At 40.2% G+C, this 12,296-nt stretch overlaps 1 protein-coding gene across 1 annotated transcript in view; it reads left to right on the top strand.

The window, feature by feature from the left end:
* LOC114026397 (olfactory receptor 10J1-like) overlaps nt 1-12,296 on the top strand; it is a 267,452-nt gene that overhangs the window by 233,039 nt on the left and 22,117 nt on the right.

The following is a 12,296-nucleotide window of genomic DNA, read 5'->3' as shown; positions in this document are numbered from 1 at the left end:
AGGCAAAGAGGAACACCTCACTCTCATCCAGATGTCCTGTGACTAATGAAAAACTCTAGAGACAGAATTTCTAGGTAATTAATAATAATTTTATTAATTAGGCTAGCTAATATCAATAAGTTGATGGTCAGTGCTTTTTCTCAGTAGCCAAAGACCCCTAATAGAGACACTAAATGCCTTAAATTTTTTTTAAAGGGAATGCCCATGATAGGAGAAATCAACCCTGGTTGGTGGACATTTAATGAGGAGGTAGGCTAGGAGTCTTCAGTTCCTCCTATTGAGAACATGGTTTGATCATGAGACTCAGCCTCCAGCAATCTGGACAGAAGAATCCATCTCCACCCACACCACTCTAGTTGGTTTTCTCCTTTGTGAACTGGGTCACCCTAAATTCTAATGGAGGGTTCCAAGAATAGGTGTGCTCTCCCTGGGGCAAGAACTTGTGCAGTCTAGATTCTGTTTACACTTCCCCCATCCTGGTTGGGTGGAATCTGGCCCAAGATTGAGGAGCATCTCACCAATTAGTCATGTCCTTCAGAGACTGACTGACTCACCTACAGGGGCTGGGCTCTAAATGAGGAAATAAAGGAGGAAAAAAAATCCTGGATCCTAGTTTAATAAGCGGTTATTAATACAATAGTAAAATAATAATTTCTCTCAAGCCAAAGGAGAGAACACCCCAGGAACCCTAGTCAGTAGAGCAATCACTAACAGTCCCTGGGCCTCTTGATTGTTTCCCACTCCTGGCTGATGCCCAGAGATCTCCCTCCTGATGCCTCAAGGATCATTTAAACTCCTGTATAGAATTCCCCTGGGCTCTACCCTTTCTTCCTCTCCCTTGTCTCTAATCAGGTTTCCCTGCTGCTGCTGCATTGACTGCCTCTGAAACTATTGTTGGTGTTGGAAAGTGCCAATGCACCACTAATAAAGTGACCTGTAGTAAGTGATGGAGTCATCCCTTCTTGGCAGAACACAAATGAACCAGAGGGATGAGCAACAGGTCAAGCCAGGGCCAGAGGTCCATTAGTCAATTAGATGTTGACAAGAATTGTGACTAAATGCCCTGACCAGTGCACCTCCATGGACAGAAAAGAACAGGCAGCCTCAATGCTACCTCCCATCCTTGTTGGAGAGAGCCAGAGTCAGGCCACTGAACCACGTGTTCCAGAGGCAGGGACTCTCATACCTTCTCTTACTGGCTCATGAACCATTGTTCAGAACAGGGATGATTCAGCCAGGTAGCAGCACCAATATCCTAATGAACATGACACAGGATTTGAAAACAAAAACTGTGTGTGTATATCAGGGGAGGAAGGGGGGGGTCTCAGTCTTGTCCCTCAGAAATAGGGAACTCCCCTTTCCGCTTTAGACCCATGAATGCTGACAAGGATGTGACTAGGGCTTCTGGCTGTCCTTTTGGCAACAGGACTTCTCATCTTCACCAAAGCCAGGAATCTGAACCATGTGCCTCAGAAACAAAGAAATACTTCCTCCTGTTGTCAAGACAAAGCCAGTGCCCTTCAGGAAATGTAAGTGACTACTACATCAGCAGTACTGAAACTAGCAAAAGACCATGAAATGAAAGTCCAGGGAATTATTAAAATTGGAATGGAAAGGGTATGAAAATTAGAACTCTAACAGGTGCCCAGTGACCAGGGTTTTGTACCAGGGAGAGGGAATTGCTCCAGGGCGAAAAATTCAAAGGGCTGTTATTAGACAAGTTATTATACTCTTATCAAGAACAAGAAAGGGGCAGAGCCTATGGACGGGGTGCCTTGGGTGAAGGATGAGACTGTGACAGAATAGTTAAATTATTTGGGAAAGCAGTTTGGTTGTCTCCCTGGGTTCCTCAGGCAAAATCCAAAGCTGGTAGGATCTAAGTTGTCTCTTAGCCCTTAGGTGAGAGAGAGGTCCAAACTTGTCCCCGAATATTCATCCCTTCAGACATCAGGTGGCTGTGTAGGAGTAACTTTCCAGAACATCTACCAGTCTGGAAAGAGGGTAAAGTCCAGAGGTCAGAGGCAGGCTGAGAGCTACCCCATATTCCCTGTCCACTGCTAAGTAACAGAGGGAGTTCTCTTGAGGAAGGAGAGGGGAGGAAATATCTAAACTGTGGCTTCCTAGAATACTTTTGCCTCCAAATCTAAAGAATATTTTCCCCTCAGGTTTTGCCTGTTCTATCTTTTCAACTTACAGAGTGCCAGTGGGTTAGGAAAGAGGCTCAAGCAACCCAGAGATAACTACTTCCTAAAATCAGATGGTGGGATTGGGTGACACTTTTAGATATATCAAGTTAAAATTAATATTTTCAAGAGTGTTTGGCTGTAATGAAATGGTAAATAGGAATATATCATGATGATGCATTTGGAAAGCAAGTTAGATTTGGATTCAGTGGATCAAGGTTTGGATTTTGGCTCTACCCTTTTCTGTCTATTTGGTCTTGAATGTTTAAATTCTCTGGGCCTTAGTTACTTCACTTTAGAGGAAAAGGGCCTAGTGAAAGAATATGGAGATATATTCTCTCACAAGACAGACACTTCAGGCAGCTTAGAAATGCTTTCCCAGCCTAAGGTGTTCTCTGATTCTCTTAGCATCTATTCTGGAAAAAGTGGGTTAGGGAGTAATTCAGACAGGGCAAGACAAGAGAGGGAACCATGGCCTCCTCAGATGTCTGTTGTCCCTATCCCCAGGTCTTTTCGTTTCCTTGAAGTTTTTCCCTCTCAAAGTGATATTTTCCCAGGATTATTGGGAAAGAGGAATGTTTGGACCAAGAGTGTGCCTGAAAAGACCCTGGTGCTTCCTCCCTCCTTCCATGTCCTGTTAAAACTGGATTTTTAAGAGCCAAGAGTATTCTGTTAAGACTGACACAACTAATTCCATTTTTTATACTCTGTATTAATAACCTGCTCTGCTTCCATTTTCTTCTCTCTAAAGTGGAGAGGTTTGTCTCTAAGGTTCCTTCCAGTACTGACATTTCAAGTGTATAAGATTTGAGTTTTATTTGACTCTACCTCAGATGAGTCTGAATTTCAGTAAGAGTTGAACAAGAATTTCCCTTTACCAAGCAAGTTAGGTCAATTCCCATGATATCAGGCAATATGTTTCTGTTTCTTGGGTTTCACACAGTTCTCACTCCTATTTTCTGAAATAGTACAGACATGCAAGTCCTTGGGTTCTTCTGAAATATTATATAAGTGCAGATACATCAGAGAAAAGTTCATTGCCCTCTGTACTCTTTTCTTTTCCTTTGAATGGTCCCCTCTCATCATTTTTTGGGGAGGACTGCACAGAAGAGAAGGGTAAGGGGACTCTGTCAATATAGTAAGGCTTTCTTCTGTTTCTACAAAGATTCACCTACTTCTTATGTCATGCAATTTTCATACACTTATGATAAACAAATTGATGTCTCAGTCACCTTGCCATAGTCATTTCTCTTTCTGGGGTCTCAGACTCTCCCTCTATAATAAAACCAAGGAGTTGGACTAGATGATCATGCAGGTGCCTTTCATCTCTACTGTGATACTCTGAGGGTTTACACAGGGTTTGGCTTCAAGTCCTCTTTCTGCCTCATTCCCAAAGCATCTATTTATTTGCTATAAAATTTACCAGTCTGTTTTTTCCTTTCTATGGATACCCAGCACTTAGCACAGTGCCAGACATATAGTAAGTGCTTATTTATGCTTGTTGAATGACAGACTGACAATCTCCCCACAATTCCCATTACTCAGGCTACTTAGATGCCAAGGGTGAAGAAACAACTAATGCTTTTGAAAACTAGGTCCAAAGTCATTTTGAATATAGAAGGCTACTTAATCTCTCCAACTTTGTTGTATCCTAGGGTTTCTCTCTCCCCATGGACTGGGATTTTCTCTCTATCCATTTCAGACATCTATTAATGCCAATTGCCCTGAGTGCCTGGTTTATGGTACTTGCTTTGAGTGAAAACATCCCCGGTTGTGACTCTGTTGAGAGTACAGACAATAAAGAAGGATTGTTGACTAAGTAAGATAGTTCTCTGGGTGGCTGCTCTATTCACATTGTACAAATCTCAAATGGGGTGGGATCTAGAAAGCAGCTTGGAGAATATGCTACTTGAGAAGTTTTTGCATGGTGCTCAACCCTCCTGTGAGTTCCTGAGTGGCCTATTTCCTACTCTCAGGAAACTCAAGTGAAGAGAGAACATGTCTTGATCTATTCAATTAATTGTCTCTCCTCTGTGGAAATAGAGCCCAGAACAAGGGTAAAGAGAAGTGAGAAGAATAAAGAATTTCCTTCTTCTCCCTCCCCCATGTGAAAACAATATGCCTTACCCAATGAGAAGGGGGACATTAGGTTCATTCAATCCCATAGTGGTCAGGCATTTGCTGTCATATTTTGAGTCTTTATGCCCTAGAGAGTATACTAGGAACATGAAATTGTCCCCTCTTTTATATGCAAAGACATAAAGTGCCTAAATCTTCCCTTTCTTGAGCCTCGTCAGTGTGAATCCATCTTAGGAAAGTGTGTGGTAGAGATTCATCATCAGAGCTATTTAAAAGTTTGATATATTTCTGCCCTGGGATGGGGCTAGGACACACCATATTTTGGGGGATTCTATGTTGTGCTTGATGCTGTTTCTTGTTTGTTGTTTACAAAACCACTGTCACCTTTTGTTCCCAGATGTTTATGGAAAAAGCCACATGATCTTTTCCTCCATTTGACAATCCAGTCTGTTTACATTCTTAAGTCATCTCCTTTTTCCAAGTGAAAAACGGTATTCACATCCATGTCTGAGAAAAAAGGGAGACTGACATCTGAAGCAAAGTGTTACATCCTGACTCTTAAAAAATCCCTTTGGAGTGACAGAAAAGAGTCTCAGAATGAGCAGTCTTAGAACTCTATTCAGGAACCTCTTAAAGTCCTTTACTTCACCCACTCTACTCTTAGTAGGACATTCAACCTTTGTGTCATAGGGAAAATATCAAATGCTGTCACAAGACACCAGGCCCTCAAGTAGGGAACAGATCAGAGAGAGACAACTTCTTTCATTGCTACTTACCTACCAGTTAGCACCCTAAAGAAGAGACATAAAGAATATACCATGGAAAGTTCTCCTTGAAGAAGACAGATAATGCAGCGGTGCTCGTTCCTAAGCCCTAGAGCCTCACTGGGTCTTGGGTTGTTCAGAGAAACCCAAACCATCTGAAAGCACAAGTCAGTCAGACAAATTAAATGTCCTAATTACTTGTTAAAAGCAACCCCGCTTTTCTCCTTAAATTTCTGGCTGAGTACCCCTGCATGCTGCCAAAGCAGTCCAATTGCCTGGCGTTCACTGATTTCCCCAATATTGTGACTAACCCAGTTATAAACCCTAGCTATGGTGCTGCCTGCTATTCTACTAACAATACTAAATGGAAGTGTTGCTGTTTAGTCATATCTGGCTCTTTGTGATCCCGTGGACCATAGTGTCTATGTGGTTTTCTTGGCAAACATACTGGAGTAGTTCGTCCTTTCCTTTTCCAGTGGATTAAGGCAAACAGAGGTTAAGTGATTTACCCCAGGGTCCCACAGGTAGTGTCTGAGGTTGAATTTGAACTCAAGTCTTCCTGACTCCAGGCCCAGAGTTCTATCCACATTGCCATCTAACTGCCCTTTATTGCATGGTAGATAGAGATAATTTCAGAGGGCTAATAGTACTTATATTATATACTTCCTGTATAAGGAAATGTAAGTTGCTATTAATATAAGGATTGGCATCCTAATTTGATTTTATGAAAAACCTAAGAACTGCAACTCTAGACTAACCATGGTTCATGTAATCCAGATAGGGCAGGGCTTCTGTAAAAATATGAAATGAGCATTTTTTTACTCTGTTATTCTTAGATTCTCTTTCATCAGTTTTTATTTCCACACTCCTAGACTATAGCAACCCCAACTCCTGTATTCTAATGCCCAGCTATTCTCTTTCATTGTCCCTTCTTCCTTCCTTAAAAACTCCCTTTCTAAAAAAAATCTGATAATTTTCTCACTAAGATGTTTGACTGAAAAAATTACTCATAATGGTGCCCTTCCTAATAATATTCACATCCAGAACTATGTAGTTGTAGCTACCAGACAAATTGTTAGATCATAAGGGATCCTATTCTAGGCTTAGGATCAGGAAGACTTTAAGCTTAAATTTTGCCTCTGATACTTAATAGCTGAGATATTCTGGGGAAGACACTTAATATCTTTGTGCCTCATGTATAATTGATACCATATTGCTTGCCTTCTCAAATGGGTGAGGAGGAACAGAGAGGGGAGTAAGAATTTAGAACTCATTTTTTTGAGAAAATTAGTATTATAAATAACATATCTGTTTGCCTTTGGATATCCCATAAGACTAATGAACAAAGTCATTGATGGTTCATGATCTGTGTTGGTGAAGGGCATTCACATACCATGGCAAATCACTTAACCCCTTTGAGCCTCAGTTTACTCATCTATAAAATAGGGATGATAATACTTTTTATCACCTGCTTCACAGGACTATTGTGGGGATTTAATGAGATTAAGTATGTAAAGTACAACATAAACATCAGCTATTCTTCATATGCCATTTTCTCCATGAAGACTTCCATGATCATATTGCTTTCCCCCCATTACCCTTACTTCTAATTCAATGATTCTACCCTTTAGACATTTCACAGTTTACAAGGCATGGAATAGAAACTCTCCCATCTATCTTCATCTCCTCAGAGATGTTTATAGACAGAAGTAAGTGGTGATTTACCTGCAATACATATTTTGCCTATTTGTAATTTTAAAAAATAATAATGGACAAGAATTCTAGAGTTTTTAGAAGTCTTTAGACTTCTCTAATGGTATTTATTTCCTGAACTGAGTGGATGTGATTTATTTGTATTTATTTGTCCCACATATGGATGATGTGGTGCTAACTGGTAAAGAACCTGTTTCTTTTCTTGGTGTTAATTTTCAGGCCAAAATTAGAACAAGCAGCAGAGAATCGATCCATATTCTAACCATATGTGGAACCATTGCTTATAGAAAATGGAGAAATTTTGAATGCTGTGGATAAGTTCACACACCTTGACAATATACTTTCCAGGGCTGTGCACATAGTTGATGAGGTTGATACACACATTGCCAGAGTTTGGGAGGCTCCAAAGGAAAGTGTTGGAGAGAAGAGGTATTGGGCTGCCTACCAAACTGAAGATCTACAGAACTGTTGTGCTGACCTCATTGCTATATGCCTGTAAAACCTGGACAGTCTACCAGTGCCATGCTAGGACACTGAATTGCTTCCATTTGAATTTGTCTTAGGAAGATTCTGAAGATCACTGACAAGGTAAGTTCATGGACACTGAGGTCATTTCTTGAGCTGAACTGCCAAGTATTCAAACTCACCTGCAGAGAGCACAACTCTAATGGGCTGGCCATGTTGTTTGAATGCCAAACATACTATTGCCTAAGAGACTATTTTAAGGCAACGCATACAAGTTAAGTGCTCATGTTCAGGTCAGAAGAAGTAATGTGAGGTCTCTCTGAAGAACTTTGGAATTGATTGTAAGACATGGGAGGTGACCACCCTGTATGGCATGCCCTAAAGAAAGTACTGTGCTCTGTGAGCAAAGAAGAATTGCAGTATCTCAAAAGAAATGTGAGATGTGCAAATTTGGAGACAGCTACACTCCAAATGTTCATATGGACTATTTATGCCTAATCTGTGGTAGAACCTTCCTTGCTTGTATTGATCTCATAAGCCATAGTTGGACACTCTGTACCTTGATCCTGACATAGTTATGTCATTTTGTTCCTCTTCAAGCACAAAGGACAACAAACATTTATTTGTCTAGGTGCTTTATTTGTATCTATGCTGTTAGTTCTAAAACACTACCATCATCATCATTGTCATAATGGCTAACATTTACATAATGCTTAACAGTTTAAGCATGTCCTTCCTTTACTCAAAAGCTTTCAGTAGCTTCCCATTCCCTGTAAGATGAAATATAACCTGGCATTTAAGGTACTCCACAGTCTGCATCCCATCTATCTTCCTAACTTCATTTTGTAGTACTTTTGTTCCTGAATTCTATGTTCCATCTAAGCTGGATCTGCTCTCTAAACTCAGTACCCCATTTTCCACCTCTATGCATCCACATTCACAAGCTTTTCCCTATGCCTGGACTGTACTCTCTCCCCACCTCTGCCTCTTAGAATCTTTATCTTCACTCAAGGCTCAGCTCAGATGCCATTTCCTCTGTGAAACTATTTGGATCTCATCTCCAGTTGTTAGTGTTCTTTCTTTCTCATTCTCTCTCTTGTCTTATGTCTCTGTCTCTCTCTGTGTCTACCTCTGTCTCTGTCTGTCTCTGTCTCGGTCTTTCTCTTTGTCTTTCTCTGTCTCTTTATGTTTCTCTACATCTCCCTGTCTCTGACTCTGTCTCTGTCTCTCTGTCTCTCTGTCTCTCTCTCTGTCTTTCTGTCTGTCTGTCTGTCTGTCTCTCTCTCTCTCTCTCTCTCTCTCTCTCACTCTCTCTCTCTCATGTCAGCATTACTTGTAGTAGGCTTCTTGGCATACAAGATTGTCACCACTCTCACCAGGGCATGTTCCTCAAGATCCATGGACCATTGGACCATTTCTTCTTTGCTTTTGTATTCTCAGTGCCTTATACATAGTAGATTCTTAGTGAGTGTTTACTGAAATGAACTGAATTAATGAACATTATTTCACTGATCTTCAGAATAGCTGTGAGGTACATAATAAAATATCATTGTCTTCATTTTACAGATGAGTAAATTAAGCTCAGGAACCTAACCATGTAGCTAACAGGTGGCAAAGCTAAGATTCAAAGCTGGGCCTATCCCATACAAATCTATTCTTTCCACTATACTACCACTGCTCCTGTGGTATACATTCGACAATTTCCTTTCCTCAATATCACTTACTTCTTTGGACAGGTAAGCAGCTTAAGCCAGGAAGCAGAGAAGGAAGACTGGAAAGGTTTCCTGGAAAGGACAAAGAAATGAATTTCTTTTCCTTCTGCTATCACTCTGCAGACACGACTCCAGAATGTGGCATGGGAAATGAAGTAACTTCAGAGTTCATCAGGAACCCAATCTAGGACTGACCAAGATTGAGAGGGAAGTCACATCAGGCTATGTTAGCCCCTTATATTCCCCAGTCCTAAGGAGAAGACATCTCTTTAAGCCTTGAGACTGGAAAGTAAACTCATCTCATCTGGTTGAGTACTCTGGAGTCCCTCTCCCTAAGGACTCATTGCCTGTCTCAAAGGAGCTTGCATCAATATGCAAAAAAGTAGGGCACCTAGGGACTCATTACAGCTGGCTCTCATTTACCAGTTTCTCAGATTTACTAATACTCTTGGAACTTAGGGTTAACTCTGGTACCAAGCTGGAACCTTGGGGTAAGGAACAGGCATTCCTTTCCTTCTACCAAAAGTTATATGATCTTCTGTTATGTGGGTCTGAAAGATGGAGTAGGAAGAGAGATTCATATCTCAAAGTGGGGTCAAGTACAATGGTCTTCTGACCACTATCTGGGACCCAGAAATAGAATTCTCAATCAATAAATCAACAAGAATTTATTGAGTGACTACTATGTGTCAGATGCAAAGGCTTTAAGATTACAATTTAATTCTCCCTCAGTATTCTCTCATCTAGGCAGAAACAGCATACCTTCCCTTTAACCATTTATAAGTTTAATCTTCCATGACTCTTCTCAGCATGATTCCTAGCATGTCTTCCTAGCCTAAATACATGAAGAACTGATGCAAATTTTTAAGCTCAGTACCCAGATTCTCCTAACCAAGTAGTCAAAGGAAATAAATATACAATGTACACACTAGGAAGAAAGAGATAATAATAAACCAAGACCTGAGAAAATGTTCAACCTCACTAAGATCTTGGTGTAGTGAAAAGAACATTGATTATAATAACATCAGAAGCCCTGATTGGGGAGGGAGTGGTGGCATTACATGAACAGGCTTTTGCTTTTAGGACTCTTTGGAAGCTAAATGGAGGTTAGATTGGACTGGGGAGAGACTTAAGGCAGGAAGACCAACCAGAAAGAAGAAAATCTTCCCAACAATCAAGAGTTACAAAAAAGTAGATTGTGAAATACTACTGGGCAGTATTAAGTTCCCCTTCATGTGAGGCCTTCAAAAAAGTCTAGATGCTAATTTGTTGGAGATATTATAGATAGGATTTCTCATCTGGAATGTTCTCCAAAGTCTTTTCAAGCTCTTAGATTCTGTGATTCATTAAGCTGTTTCTGGTGTCATCACCATCCTATTTACTGTACTCTGGATTTGCTACAATTTGTTTATATTCTTCCATTATGATACCTAATATCAAGTACTATATGGTCAGACTAGCACTGAAAATAGATCGGCCTCTCCATGACACTGGGCATTATATGTATGGATAATTACAGTTTAAGTATATGTGAAATTAGTGTGCAAGCAAAATGAAGTCTTCTGCACTTCATATCTCTCCTGCTCTCATGCTTCAGTTTCATGAACATTGCATGGTAGGAAGATCACTTAATTCTTTCATCTTCCAAATCAACCTCATTCCAAGATTTCACAGTGTTTCTTAGCTTTGTGATCTCTCTCTCTCTCTCTCTCTCTCTCTCTCTCTCTCTCTCTCTTCCTTCCTTCCTTTCTTTTTGTGACTCCATTTCACATTTTCTTGGCAACAGTACTGGAATGGTTTGTCCATTCCTTCTCTACCTCACTTCATAAATGAAGAAACTGAGGCAAACAGGATTAAATGACTTGACCATATATTTTCCCCTCCAACTACCCTAATACTGACAAAGGTCTCATAAGTTATGAATATCATCTTTCCATGTAGGAATGTAAACAGTTCAACTTTAATAAGTCCCTTAAGATTTCTCTTTCCTGTTTGCCTTTTCATACTTCTCTTGAGTCTTGTATCTGAAAGTCAAATTTTCTATTCAGCTCTGGTCCTTTCATCAAGAATGCTTGAAAGTCCTCTATTTCACTGAATGTCCATTTTTCCCCCTGAAAAATTATACTCAGTTTCACTGGGTAGGTGATTCTTGGTTGTAATCCTATCTTCTTTGACCTCCAGAATATCGTATTCCAAGCCCTTGGGTCCTTTAATGTAGAAGCTGCTAAATCTTGTGTCATCCTGATTGTGTTTCCACAATACTTGAATTGTTTCTTTCTAGCTGCTTGCAATATTTTCTCCTTGACCTGGGAACTCTGGAATTTTGCTGTAACATTCCTAGGAGTTTTCCTTTAGGGATCTCTTTCAGGAGATGATTGGTGGATTCTTTCAATTTCCATTTTACCCTCTAATTCTAGAATATCAGGGCAGTTTTCCTTGATAATTTCTTGAAAGATGATGTCTAGGCTCTTTTTTGATCATGGTTTTCAGGTAGTCCAAAAATTTTTAAATTATCTCTTCTGGATCTATTTTCCAAGTCAGTTGTTTTTCCAATGAGACATTTCACATTGTCTTCTTTTTTTCTATTATTTTGGTTTTGTTTTCCAATTTCTTGATTTCTCATAACATTCATTTCCATTTGCTGCATTCTAATTTTTAAGGAAATATTTTCTTCAGTGAGCTTTTGGACTTCCTTTTCTATCTGGCCAATTTTGCTTTTTAAGATATTCTTCTCCTTATTGGCTTTTTGGACCTCTATTTTTTAAGGCGTTATTTTCTTCAGCATTTTTTGGGTCTCTGTGGACTTGTTTTTCATGATTTTCTTGCATCACTCTCATTTCTCTTCCCAGTTTTTCCTCTACTTCTTTTACTTGCTTCTCAAAATCTTTTTTGAGCTCTTCCATGGGCTGGGATCAATTCATAATTTTCTGGGAGGCTCTGGATGTGGAAGCTTTGACTTTGTTGTCTTCTTCTGGTTGTACGTTGTGATCTTCTTTGTCACCAAGGTAAGATTCTATGGTCTGACTTTTTTTGCAAGGTTTGCTCATGAACCCAGCCAATTACCTCAGTTTTAAACTCTTTGTTAAAGTAGGGTTCTGCTTCCAGTGTGGAGAATGTACTGTCCCAAGCTTTGGGGATTTTGTGCAGCTGTTTTCAGAGATACTTCTAGAGACCTGTAAATTTTCAGTTCTTCCAAGGTGATACAATCAAGGGCAAGGTGTTTACTCCTTTCCTGGCCTGTGCTCTGGTCTGTGAGTGACCACAAGTACTCTTTTCTGCCTTGGAACTATGAGGAGGACTCCCTCTCTACCACTACCACAAGCTCCATCATGCCAGCACTCTTCTTTGACCCAGGACTGCCACCCAGGATGTGACCCAGA

This window comes from Vombatus ursinus, unplaced genomic scaffold (genome assembly GCF_900497805.2).
Source record: "Vombatus ursinus unplaced genomic scaffold, bare-nosed wombat genome assembly UNPS02014838.1, whole genome shotgun sequence".
Classification (NCBI taxonomy): domain Eukaryota; kingdom Metazoa; phylum Chordata; class Mammalia; order Diprotodontia; family Vombatidae; genus Vombatus; species Vombatus ursinus.
This window is presented reverse-complemented; position numbering and strand designations above follow the sequence as displayed.